This window comes from Nicotiana attenuata, chromosome 1 (genome assembly GCF_001879085.1).
Source record: "Nicotiana attenuata strain UT chromosome 1, NIATTr2, whole genome shotgun sequence".
In the NCBI taxonomy this organism is placed as follows: domain Eukaryota; kingdom Viridiplantae; phylum Streptophyta; class Magnoliopsida; order Solanales; family Solanaceae; genus Nicotiana; species Nicotiana attenuata.
Window position 1 is genome coordinate 91,071,421 of NC_031989.1, and position 14,117 is coordinate 91,085,537.

The window sequence follows — 14,117 nt, forward strand, 5'->3', positions numbered from 1 at the left end:
AAATAGGGGTCTTCATAACTCAGAAAAGACACCAGAAAATATAAAAAGAAGCAGAGAGAGCTCGTGGATCAAACACCGCAAATTCCTCCACAAGTTTCAAGCTTCAAGCAAATCAAGTTCAAGTTCAACAAATCAAGTTCAAGCTCAAGAACGAAGAACAAATCAAGTTGAAGCTCAAGAACGAAGAACAAATCAAGTTCAAGCTCAAGAACGAAGAACAAATCAAGTTCAAGCTCAAGAACGAAGAACAAATCAAGTTCAAGCTCAAGAACGAAGAACAAATCAAGGTTCAAGGAGTGCGAGTTCAAATCAAAGTTCGTGCCAGTTGAATTCAAGATCACCGTTCGTGGCAACAAACATAGATTCAGGATCGAGTTCAAAGGCCCTTGAATTTATTTACAATTGGAAAGAAGAATCAGAGGATTCATAGAGATTGTAACACTCAAATATTCTAAATAAAATACTACGATTATTGCGATATTTTTTGGTCTTGATTTTATTTTCTCGACGCAATTTATTGTCTACAAATTCTGGCACGCCCAGTGGGACAATCTCTACCTCTCATCTCAACTTTTCAATCACCAAAGTCCGAGAACATTGAAATGGCTTCAAAGAAAATCAACTCCGGTTCAACTTCCACCAAGGCTGTTAACTCCAGGTTCTATGCTGATGTGGAAAGCATCCTCGATGTTACCTTTGGAAGCTTCGGACCAGTTACGAGGAGCAAAGCAAGCTCTTTAGGACAACAAGCACCCCAAGTGCCGTCCGCATCAACCCCTGTTTTCGGATCTTCATCCTCAAAAGGAGCAAGATCTTCCACAAATGCATCTGAAGGAGGAAGCGATGTTGCTGAAAAGATCAAGAAAACTCTTGCTCTCCTTGACCTCTCCGGATCCAAGCACTCTGCTGTGAAGGAAGATGATGATGCTTCAAGTGATGGATCCTCCCCACTTACACCACATAGTGTGAACCAATCAAGGATTAATCTGTGTGAAAATCCATGCTACTCTCCATCATCCACGACAATCATGCAAGTCATGGTGACAAACACTTCATCTTTGGAGGAGCAATTGGCAAACTTGACAGAAGTAATCGCTGGCCTGACCAAATGCATGCAAAATCAAGAGGCTAGAATTGACAAGCTAACAGACAGGGTGGGAATCTTGATGGAAGAAGAATCCACTCATGCACCCGGCAAACTCCTAGAAGTCCAAGAGATTGATCCTACCCCACAACAAGTTGCATCCACTAAGGAAATTCCAGTCTCTTCGGAAGGGATGATTCCAACCAATCAACTAAAGGAGTTCATTGAAGGGACTATAAAAAACAAATATGAAGTCTCTTCCAAGTCCTCCTTCACCTACGCAAAGCCATACACTTCAAGGATCGATATGTTGAAGATGCTTGCTCGCTATCAACCTCCAAAATTTCAACAGTTTGATGGCAAAGGCAATCCAAAGCAACATGTGGCGCATTTCGTTGAGACATGCAACAATGCTGGGACTTATGGAGATTACCTCGTCAAGCAGTTTGTCCGCTCATTAAAAGGAAATACTTTTGATTGGTACACGGACCTCGAGGCTGGATTTGTTGATAGCTGGGATCAACTAGAGCAAGAATTCCTCAGTCGCTTTTATAGCACAAGACGTACTGTGAGTATGATAGAACTTACAAATACTCGTCAATGAAAGGATGAACCAGTTATCGACTTTATCAATCGTTGGAGGAATGCAAGCCTCAACTGCAAAGACAGGCTTAGTGAAGCTTCAGGCATAGAGATGTGCATCCAAGGCATGCATTGGGAATTGTGCTACATCTTGCAATGTATCAAGCCCGGCACATTTGAAGAACTTGTACCTCGTGCCCACGACATGGAATTGAGTATGGCCTCCGTTGGAAATGAAAGGCTGCCCATCTATGAACCTCGCAAAGGGAATGACAAGCAAGAAGTCAGGAAGTGGGCAAGTTCGTACCCAAGTCTGAAAGCAAAGAAGCTATGAATGTCAACACGTCACCTATGAAGTTCACGACGAAGGTGAGCAAGAAGCAGAGTATGAAATCCACTTCTTTTCAAGATAAGCCAAGTGGAAAGTTGACTCTAAAAGAAATGCAGGAGAAAGAGTACCGATTCCTGGATTCTGATGTGCCAGCCATTTTTGAAGAACTCCTCGAGTTAAATCTCATTGAGCTTCCGGAGATGAAGCGACCAAATGAAGCTGGGAAAACAAATGACCCAAATTACTACAAATATCACCGACTTGTAAGCCACCCTCTCGAGAAGTTCTTTGTCTTCAAGGACAAAGTCATGGACTTGGCTCGCGAAAAGAAGATCGTGCTTGAAGATGAGAAAGCAAGCACAAACCAAGTCTCTATCACCTTTGGATCATTTAGTCCGGATGAACTATGCGGTATTAAAGAAAGTAAAGATGAAGAATTACTGGAGAATGACAAAGCTAAAGTCAATCAACCTGAGGATGATGAAGGTTGGACATTGGTGACTCGTCGTAGGCGCCACAAAAAGAGCCCACGAAAAGAATCAATAGAACAACCAACAAGGAAAATAATGGTGAAAAGACCGAGGAGATGGAATCCAGTTAAGCACGTAAAGAAAGCAAAAGTGGAGGTGCACCACCCTCAAAAGCCACGACATTCAGTGACCTTGGAGGATTTCTTGCCATGTTGGTTCCGCATGAAGATTTCCCATGATGGCATTGAAGCCTCTTGTTGCAATGCTGATAAAGGGGAAGAAAAGAGTGACGACCTACCGTTGGCACCATCTTCAGAAAAGCTCATCGAGTCTATTCCTCAAGAAGCTAATGCGTGCGAGGAAAATGTTACATTCACAAACGATGATCTTCTACTAGGTGACGCTCTTCACAATCGCCCATTATACCTGGTTGGCTATATGCACGATGAAAGAATAAATCGAATTTTGGTTGATGGGGGATCCTCAGTGAACATTTTGCCAATTCGCACTGTGAAAGAACTTGGTATTCCCATAAGTGAACTCTCAGAAAGTCGTGTGATGATCCAAGGATTCAACCAAGGGGGGCAAAGAGCCATAGGCGCGATCAGGCTGGAAATCACCATTGAAGATATGTAATCAAGTGCATGGCTACATGTGGTTGATGCAAAGACTTCATACAACGTCTTGCTTGGAAGGCCTTGGATACAAGAGAACAAAGTGGTCCCATCTACCTACCATCAATGTTTGAAATACTACGAGGGTGAAGTCGAGAAAAAGATAGTTGCTGATGATGAGCCATTCACCGAGGCAGAGTTACACTTCGCCGACGCAAAGTTCTACTTGAAGAACCGCATTGTGAAGGAGATAAAAGTTGATGACGGCATCAAAAGCAAGAATGACGAGTCCACAACTAAAAGACCAGAGGTGACTACTCGTGAAGCCAAAGCTGTTACTGAGGAGATACATGCCAACGTGAATAAATCTCATAAAGGGGGTATTGCGTCTTATGGAAAGAAAGTAAGTCATGTGCTCCAATATGTCCCTAAAAGGAAGAAAGATGAGGGCGCATCATCTAATCTCGAAACCAAGACGCTAAAGGAGTTAACTCTTCCGGTAAAACGAATTGAGGCAGTAAAGTTGTCCTCAAAGTCGCTTGCAGGGTTTGTAGCCCAAAATCGTTTGCAGAATATGGCACTCCCTACAAAGCGAACAGACGAAGGTTTTGATCCTAACGCTTACAAGCTATTTGCAAAAGTTGGATACAATCCCAATAAGCCATCAAAGTTAGGGAAGCTCCCATCAGAAGCTGCAATGAGGCAACCACGTGAAGGTCTGGGATACAAGCAACCGTCACCAGTGCGCATCTCAATAAGAAGGGTGAGTAGCAATTATATCACTGTAGAAGATGAATCTGCCGCTTCTAACAGGCCTTCTGTCTTTGATCGACTTGGAAATTCTACTGTGAGAACTTCTGTATTTGAGAGATTGGGTCCATTAAAGAAGGGGAATAAGTTCCAGAGAAATTTTCAAAGCATAAGAACACCCGTTTCGCCCAAAATCCAGAAGATCTCTAAGGATTTCCAAAGTTTGATTCCTTCTAGAATGAGGCGACAAACAAAACTTGTGGTTTCATGTAAAGAAGTACTGAAGGTAAAGCCATATACTGTGGTCTACACTAAGGAGCGTGACGAAGATGAAGAAAGTGTCGGTTCTTCGTATCATGTTACTGTACAAAGCGAGAATGGTGTTCCATCTTCAATGGAGGATAATGCAGAATTGGAGGATTTTCACCATGTTATCACATATCCTTCAACGATGGGACCCTCAAGAAGATGAAGATGCGAAAGACGCTCCACCCGAACTTGAAGAAGGAGTGAAGACGATAGTTGATGCCTTAAAAGAAGTTAACCTTGGCACCGATGAGGACCCAAGACCCACCTACCTAAGTGCTTTACTAGAAGTTGATGAAGAGAGCACTTATAATGAGTTACTCAAGGAGTTCAGGGATGTCTTCGCTTGGAGTTACAAAGAGATGCCTGGCTTGGACCCGAAAGTAGCAGTCCATCACCTTGCAGTCAAAAATGGTGCTCGCCCCGTTAAACAAGCTCAAAGGCATTTTAGGCCAGCCTTGGTTCCCTTGATTGAAATCGAAGTTAACAAACTCATCGAAGCTGGCTTTATTCGTGAAGTTAAATACCCAACATGGGTTTCAAGTATTGTCCCTGTAAGGAAGAAAAATGGTCAGTTTCGAGTGTGCGTTGACTTTAGGGATCTAAACAATGCATGTCCGAAAGATGAGTTCCCACTTCCCATTCCAGAATGGATGATCGATGCTACTACTGGGTACGAGGCAATGTCATTTATGGATGGTTCATCAGGCTATAACCAAATTCGCATGGCGCCAAAAGATGAAGAGCTTATTGCATTCCGTTCCCCCAAGGGTATTTATTGCTACAAGGTAATGCCTTTTGGCTTGAAAAACGCTGGTGCTACTTACCAAAGGGCTATGCAGAATATTTTTGACGATCTTCTACACAAGAATGTCGAATGCTATGTTGACGACTTGGTGGTAAAATCAAGAGAGAAGGGCGACCATTTGAAAGACTTGAGAATGGTGTTTGAGTTGCTCTGGAGGTACCAACTTAGGATGAACCCATTGAAATGCGCCTTTGCAGTTACTTCCGGAAAGTTTCTTGGTTTCACTGTTCGACATCAAGGGATTGAAATTGATCAAGCCAAAGTAGATGCAATCTTGAAAATGCCTGAGCCTCCGGACATTCACAAATTGAAAAGTCTGCAGGGAAAGTTAGCGTACCTTAGGAGATTCATCTCAAACCTAGCTGGGAGGTGTGAACCATTCAGTCGCCTTATGAAGAATGGTATCCCTTTCAAATGGGACCAAGCGTGTAGCAATGCCTTTGAGAGCATTAAATCCTACTTGATGAAGCCTCCAGTTTTGGCAGCCCCTATACTTGGAAAGCAGCTGATACTATACATTTCAGCACAAGAAGGTCTGTTGGAGCACTACTGGCCCAAGAAAATAGTGAAGGGAAAGAAAACTCCCTTTACTACTTGAGCAGGATAATGACACCAAATGAGCTAAATTATTCGCCAATTGAAAAGTTATGTTTGGCGCTAGTATTCTCAATCCAAAAGTTGAAACACTACTTTCAAGCTTATGTCGTTCGTTTGGTTTCTAGAGCAAATCCCATCAAGTTCGTGATGTCAAAACCAGTCCTTAATGATCGACTAGCAAGGTGGTACCTCCAGTTTCAACAATTTGAAATCGTGTACATCCCTCAAAAGGCTATAAAAGGACAAACGTTAGCGGACTTCTTGGCAGATCACCCTATACCTGATGATTGGGAGCTAACTGACGAACTACCTGATGAGGACGCCATGGTCATCGAAGTTCAGCCTCCATGGAAGATGTACTTTGATGGTGCTACACATCGCGGATGAGCTGGTGTTGGTGTAGTATTTGTCACTTCTCAAGGTGAAGTTCTGCCCTACTCTTTTACGTTGACGCAACTCTGCTCTAACAACGTTGCTGAGTATCAAGCACTAATACTTGGGCTCGAAATGGCTGTCGAAATAAAGCGGTTGCAATTGCAAGTCTTTGGTGACTCTTAGTTAGTGGTCAATCAGCTTTTAGGTAGTTACGAGGTCAAGAAGCCTGAACTATGCCCATATCATGATTACGCTTAAAAGTTAATTGGGTGGCTCGGTGATGTGACTATTCAGCATGTGCCAAGGAAAGAAAATAAGAAGGCGGACGCTTTAGCTGCCCTAGCTTCATCTTTAACCTTGCCTGATCAAGCGCAAGTTACTGTCTACCAAAAATGGGTAGTACCGCTGCCAAATGAAGCTGAAGGTGAAGAAAATGAACTCAAGCATCTTGTCGCTATTTCTGAAGTTGAGAAAGAAGAATGGCGACAACCCATTATCGACTACTTATGCTATGGGATACTTCCAGAAAATCCGTGGAAAAGAACTGAAATCCATCGTCATGCACCTCGCTTCCTTTACTACAAAGTTACCCTATACAGAAGATCATTCGAGGGAGTACTCTTGCGATGCTTAGGGGAAGATGAAGAGCTTTGCAAGAAGCGCATTCTGGGGTATATGGGTCACACCAGTCTGAACCAAAGCTCCACTTCCATATAAAAAGGATGGGATATTATTGGCCAACGATGGTAAAAGATTGCTTGGACTACGCTCGAAGATGCAAGGCTTGTCAATTCCATGCGAATTTTATTCATCAACCTCCTGAAGTGTTGCACCAACTGTTGCATCCTGGCCATTTGACGATTGGGGATTGGATGTTATTGGACCACTACCAAAGTCCTCTGGTGGGAACCTATACATCTTGGCTACAACTGACTGCTTCTCAAAATGGGTTGAAGCTGTTGCTCTTAAGGAGGTAAAGAAGGAAAATGTTGCAAGTTTCATCCGAGTAAACATCATCTATCGCTTTGGCATTCCCCGTTACATAATAACGGATAATGGCAAGCCGTTCGATAATAGGTTGATGAACAAGATTTGTGAGCTCTTTGGCTTCAAGCAATGTAACTCTTCGATGTACAATGCTGCTGCCAATGGTCTAGCCGAGGCATTCAACAAGACACTATGCAACTTGTTAAAGAAAGTCATCTCCAAATCCAAACAAGATTGGAATCACCGTATGGAAGAAGCTCTATGGGCATATAGGACGACTCACCGCACGCCAACACAAGCGACTCCGTATTCACTCGTTTATGGAGTCGAAACCGTCTTGCCACTTGAGCGTCAAATACCTTCATTACGACTGGCTGTTCAAGAAGGCATCACTGATTAAGAATATGCTCGACTTCGATTAGCAGAGTTGGAGGCTCTTGATGAGAAGAGGTTGGAAGCTCAACAGAGTCTTAAATGTTATCAAGCTCGATTGTCCCGTGCCTTCAATAAAAAAGTTCGCCCGAGATCATTTCAAGTAGGAGATCAAGTCCTTGCCGTACGAAGACCCATAATTACTTCTCATAAACCTGTAGGGAAGTTCACTTCAAAATGGGATGGGCCATATGTCGTGCAAGAAGCTTATTGAAGTGGGGCTTACAAGTTGGTTGATGCATATGGCATGAGAATCGGCCCTATCAATGGCAAGTTTTTAAAGAAGTATTATCCTTGAAGTTGCTACGCTCCTTGACTCACGAGCCTAAACTGCATGTTGCTACACTCCTGGCCCGCATGAGTCTAAACTGTGTACGGGCCCTACAAAAACAAAAGGAGTCCGCTAGGTTGAAAACTTCGAAAGGGGCGGCCTAGGCAAAATTTAGGACATAAAAAAAATAAAAAAAATCACCCAGTTTGAACTACGGTATGACTTGATCCTCTTCACCGAGGTACGTAGGCAGCTTATAGTTTCATTCTAAGTCCAGTCGCATAAGTTCAAAAGATACATATTGCCCCAATTGTTGTTCGAATGAAGTATGAAGGAATGTAAAATCAAGCTGAAACGCCATCCTCCTGTTGAACTTTGATCTCACTTGATTTAAAGGGGGAAACCCTCCATGGTAAAGTGTTATCTTCAATGGGCCGATTTTAGGAGGATGTCAAGTATTTGCATTGAAGTCCAGGGATTCTCTGTGTCTTCAGGTTCGCCAAACCTTCAAGTTTATTGGTCTCCAAGTCCGCCCTCTGCCTTAAAAAAAGGGTGGGGGGGGGGGGAGAGAAGAGAGGCGTCAAAAGGAAACACAAGTATAAGGTAAAGATTGCTTGGCACAATGTTTCGAATTCAGTGAGACTTGAACCCAAGATATTTGTGAGAATATAGCTCATAAATATCGATTGATGGCAAGTAAGACATCTTCCAATCTCGAGGCTTCCATACCAAGATACAAAAGTTTTGGTGAAGTCGCGCAATCTGAAATCGTCAGCATGTCAGAATTTTATGTTAATTTTGGAATATTATCTGAAACTATCCTTAAGGCATTAAATTTTGCATTTTGGATATGATTTAAATTTCGAAGCTGGGTTTCCGAAAAATCAAAAGGTTCATAATTTCGACGCTCCTACACCAAGATATGAATTTTTTTGGTGAGACTGCGCAAATCTGGAATTGATAGCGTGGTGCAATATAAAGTTGAATTCAAAATATTATCTGGAACAATTTTGAAGTTGTTTGATTGAGAATTTTGGATATGTTCTAGATCTTGAAGTCTAGTTTTCAATAAATCAAACGGTTCGTTATTTTGACGTTTCTACACCAAGATATTAATTTTTTTGGTGAGACTGCACAAATCTGGAATTGACAGCACGATGCAATATAAAGTTGGTTTCAAAATATTGTCTTAAAGAAAGCCAAGTTTTGTTACGTAAACGTCAACGCATCATGCTAAGCAAGCAACTATTGGTACTGATAAAAAAAAAGGAGAAACATCAATAAAAAACGTGAAATGTAAAGTAAAACAAGTNACGACGTCCGATTTCGACCAAACTTTACAAATAGCGCTTAACACATATTTAAGACTTGTACCGGGCGTCGGAACCAAAATACGAACCCGATACCACAGTCTTTTAATCAATTTTCATTTCCATTTTCCTTAATAATTTCAGAAAAATAATTTCACAGAAAAATTCATTTCTCGGGCTCTAGACCTCGGAATTCGACTCCGGGCACATGCCCGAGTCCCATATTTTTCTACGGACCTTCTGGGACCATCCAATCTCGAGTCCGGGTCCGTTTACCAAAAATGTTGACCGAAGTCAACCTTAAACATATTAATATCAAAATTCTTCAAATTTTTCACAGAATTCACATATTTCAACATAAAAGCTTTCCGGCTACGCGCCCGGACAACGCACGCAAATCGAGACAAGTAAAAAAAAGAGGTTTTCAAGGCCTCGGAAGCACAGAATGAATGAGGAAACAGGTGATGACCCTTTGGGAATACGTATGTGTTCTTAATTACACTTCTCAACATTTTTGGGATTTTCTTTATAATTCTACTTTTATCAAACTACAAATTGTAAATTTAGCTAAGAGTTAAAATGCTACAAGTTGTTCAAATAGGTTTAAAAGGTACTAGGTTAGTGACTACCGCCTAGGTGGTCAATTGACGGGTACTTGAATCTAAGGCAAGATTGACATATTTGGGGAGTATGTTATAACCGTTGCACGACTTTACCCACTCTACACCTCTCGGTGGTTCGAGTGATTTTGCCCAAATTGGCTTTCTCAAGACCAATTGGGTATGCAAATTTGCACAAGCAACTAGGGTTCAATTCGGGTATTACGCTCTCGAGGTTTAACCCTTTAATTGGGGCTATCAATCTCTTGAGTACGCCCCAATTCATTGTTGGACCAATTTCAGAGACTTTGGCTCTCTTTCTCAAGAAGAGCTCAAGTCAACTTAACACAAACTAGTGTTTGTAACCACTAATTCAGAAATTAACCATGAAATTGGCCCAAATAACAAACACCCATAGTCAAATTAGCCCTAAAATACAAGACCCATCAATTACCCATACTAGGGTTGAGCCACAACCCTAGTTTATGGGTCTAGCTACTCATAATTAAAGAAGAAAAGAAAGAAATCGATGAAGAATATCTCATATTAATTAATTACTAAGTTAAACACAAAGATTCAATGATAAAAAGTAGCTAAAAGCGCCCAAAATAGCTAAGAATCTCGAACCCACGAGTGCAACAGCTAAATTACAATATCTGATACCCTAAAAATGGAGAAAAAAAGCTATTTATACTAGGCTGAAAAATTTGGACAAAAATGCCCCTGCGGGGTTAGTGCGGACCGCACAAAACGGACCGCGGTCTGCACTAGGACTCTTGNATTAATTTTTTTGGTGAGACTGCACAAATCTGGAATTGACAGCACGATGCAATATAAAGTTGGTTTCAAAATATTGTCTTAAAGAAAGCCAAGTTTTGTTACGTAAACGTCAACGCATCATGCTAAGCAAGCAACTATTGGTACTGATAAAAAAAAAAGGAGAAACATCAATAAAAAACGTGAAATGTAAAGTAAAACAGGTGGAGTTTTCAGTTTCAAGGATACTCGCTAGTTAACTAAATGCAAGAAGAAAAAAAGAGGCAAATAAAATACTCTATATAGGCTAATATAAACACAACTTGTAATTGACTAAGTCCTTAAGGGTGGCCTCTAAGTGCTGTTTCTTTATCTCCACATCGGCCAAGTCATCAGCAGTTGTCAAGGAAACATCAGAACATCTACGTTACTCCTCTTCAGCGAATGAGACTTTAGATTCAATCTCTTCAACCTCTTTCTTGGCAATAACTCGAAGAGCTCTTAATTGTTTCACCTTCTCCTTGGCCTCTTTGAGATACTGACTGGTGGCAGACAATTTCTCGACCTTCTCCCCTTTCTCAATCAAGACAAGATCAAGATGTTCCTTGGCATTTAAAAATGACTCAAATTTTTCAACATCCACAACCTTGTCAGAAAGAGCTGATCGTGCCCGGTCATATGAAGTGGCAAGCTCGAACAAAGACGTCAATAGGTCTTTTAGAGGGGAAATATCCACACCCTTTCCGCCCATCTCCTCAAGAATCACTTGGATCGTGAATTGAAGAGAAGAAGCATTGTCTGTGGTAGCATCCTTGAGTTTGGCCTGAATTTTAGCCCAGGCATTCGAAATGTAATCCTTGCGAAGAGTCAAGACAACCTTTCTTCCATCAAAGATCGACATTGTCGGTGCTGATTGTTGATGAAAATTAGGCCCCGATTTTTCTCTAAGACTAGGAATGGAAGTCGCCTCTAGGTCTGACTTAGGTATTGAAAGTGATTTCCTCGAATCTGGCTCCGCCACGGATTCACTGCTACCTTGTGACTTGCTCCGGTGTGACGCCATTGAAATATGAACACCATTTGGCTGCATAGAAAAGAATATACGGTTAGTAAAATTACTTGGATATTATAAGATAATATGAAAGTTTTAATTGTTACCTCTTTGATAGCCGTCAAAGTCCTTGAAGCACTACCGATGTTGTCAGTAATATCGACTACACCCAAATTAGCATCTCCCTGTTTGTTTGAATATGGCTTCACCCGCTTGAAGTTTTGATCTCCATGACTACTATCACTGTCGTTTTAGGGTGGGCGTTTGTTGGAGGTAGGCACAACGGTGCCTAATGGAGAGGAACCACATGGACTTGGAGAGCCTGAGAAGGACCCTTCTTTTTACAAACTTCTTTATAATGAGGTCCCTTGACGTCTCGTGGGGCAACCACTTTGGATTTTAAAGTAGGAGGCTTGCCCTCCCTGTTATGCTCTTGAGGCTTGATCTTTGAAAGCATAAGCAGTAACTGGCCCAACAGTATTCACCAAAGATTGCAAGTGATTTTTGATCGCTGCCAACTCCGCACTACTAAAAAGCAGCAAGAGAGGGTCGCAATAGCTTTTACCCGATTTTGGATCGGGATCGATATCCACAGAGGGCTAGAATTGGAATCGAGTATCTATCTAGTTTAGGAATGCGTATGTGTTCTTAATTACACTTCTCAACATTTTTGGAATTTTCTTTATAATTCTACTTTTATCAAACTACAAATTGTAAATTTAGCTAAGAGTTAAAATGCTACAAGTTGTTCAAATAGGTTTAAAAGGTACTAGGGTAGTGACTACCGCCTAGGTGGTCAATTGACGGGTACTTGAATCCAAGGCACGGTTGACATATTTGGGGAGTATGTTATAACTGTTGCACGACTTTACCCACTCTACACCTCTCGGTGGTTCGAGTGATTTTGCCCAAATTGGCTTTCTCAAGACCAATTGGGTATGCAAATTTGCACAAGCAACTAGGGTTCAATTCGGGTATTACTCTCTCGAGGTTTAACCCTTTAATTGGGGCTATCAATCTCTTGAGTACGCCCCAATTCATTGTTGGACCAATTTCGGAGACATAGGCTCTCTTTCTCAAGAAGAGCTCAAGTCAACTTAACACAAACTAGTGTTTGTAACCACTAATTCAGAAATTAACCATGAAATTGGCCCAAATAACAAACACCCATAGTCAAATTAGCCCTAAAATACAAGACCCATCAATTACCCATACTAGGGTTGAGCCACAACCCTAGTTTATGGGTCTAGCTACTCATAATTAAAGAAGAAAAGAAAGAAAATCGAATGAAGAATATACTCATATTAATTAATTACTAAGTTAAAACACAAAGATTCAAATGATAAAAAAGTAGCTAAAAAGCGCCCAAAATAGCTAAGAATCTGAACCCACGAGTGCAACAGCTAAATTACAATATCTGATACCCTAAAAATGGAGAAAAAAAGCTATTTATACTAGGCTGAAAAATTTGGACAAAAATGCCCCTGCGGGGTTAGTGCGGACCGCACAAAACGGACCGCGGTCTGCACTAGGACTCTTGGCTTCAAAATCCAGCTCTCTGAACTCAGGCTCCGCGGACCGCACAGAATGGACTGCAGCCGCGGTGACTGCTATTGCGGTCCGCACAAAATGGACTGCGGATCGCATTGGCTTGAAAGCTCCATCTTGGAACTTCTCTGAACCTCAGCTCTGCGGACCGTACAGAATGGTAGTGCGGCCGCATGGACTCCAGTGCGGACCGAACTAAATCTAGTGCGGCCGCATTGCCTTTTAGCCTGAATACCTGCTCTCTGAATCTCCTAGTGCGGTCCGCACAAAGTGGTGTGCGGCCGCACTGGACCTATTTTGCCTGAGCTTGTCTTGTCTTTGGCACTTGTGCAAGTTTCACTCCTTTTGAACTGATCTTTGACATCTTGTCACTTTGTTGATCAAACCTGCAATCAAGCACAACTTGTGAGCCTTTTGGGACTATTTTGTATGAATTTCTAATCAAAGCATAAGCAAGAAGGAGTATAAAATGCGTCAAAATCCCTAGTTATCAACTCCCCCAAACATAAGCTTTTGCTTGTCCTCAAGCAAACAAAATAAGACCCACCCCTTAAGAGACTGTCCAAGAAAAATTTCAGCTATCCTAAAGTGACCTCAACTATCTCAATTGGGACAAACAATTAACCTCAATACACATGAGTCATTAACACATTTACTCTTTTAAAACACCATGGATCAAGTGTGACACAAGAGCATCAAGAATTGACTCAACACATCAAAAAACTCTTTTCTATTACTTCGGTCATTGTGGAACCCAAACTCGCACATCCTCAACTCTCCCTAAGCAATCCTCACCTTTAAGATAATGGCACTCAGAACGAGGATAATGGGAATTCACTCATCTCTCTCAAGAAAAAGCCACAAGTCCGGCTCTAGGTACCATATGCTTGCCCCTTATGTGAGTATCCACTAATGTAAGCTTCATTCAACTCAAGATCATATAGGGCTTTTGTGGAGACATTGTGAAAGCTTTTAGTTCAGGGTAGGAAATGTTTTGGTCTAAGTAGGTTCCATCTTTCCTTAAGCACTTCTTTTGATTCATTTGGCATCCATTCACTTGACTCTTTGAGTCATTTAACTTCTTTCTGAGGGGTTAGGGAGACACATTGTCACTCTTTCTTATGCATTTCAAACCTTTTCTCCTTTTTCAACTTTCCACACCTTTCATTCTTTTATTTTCATTCTTTTTTCTCACCTTTCATTCTTTTATTTTCATTCTTTTTTCACATTGAACTTCCCTTTCTTT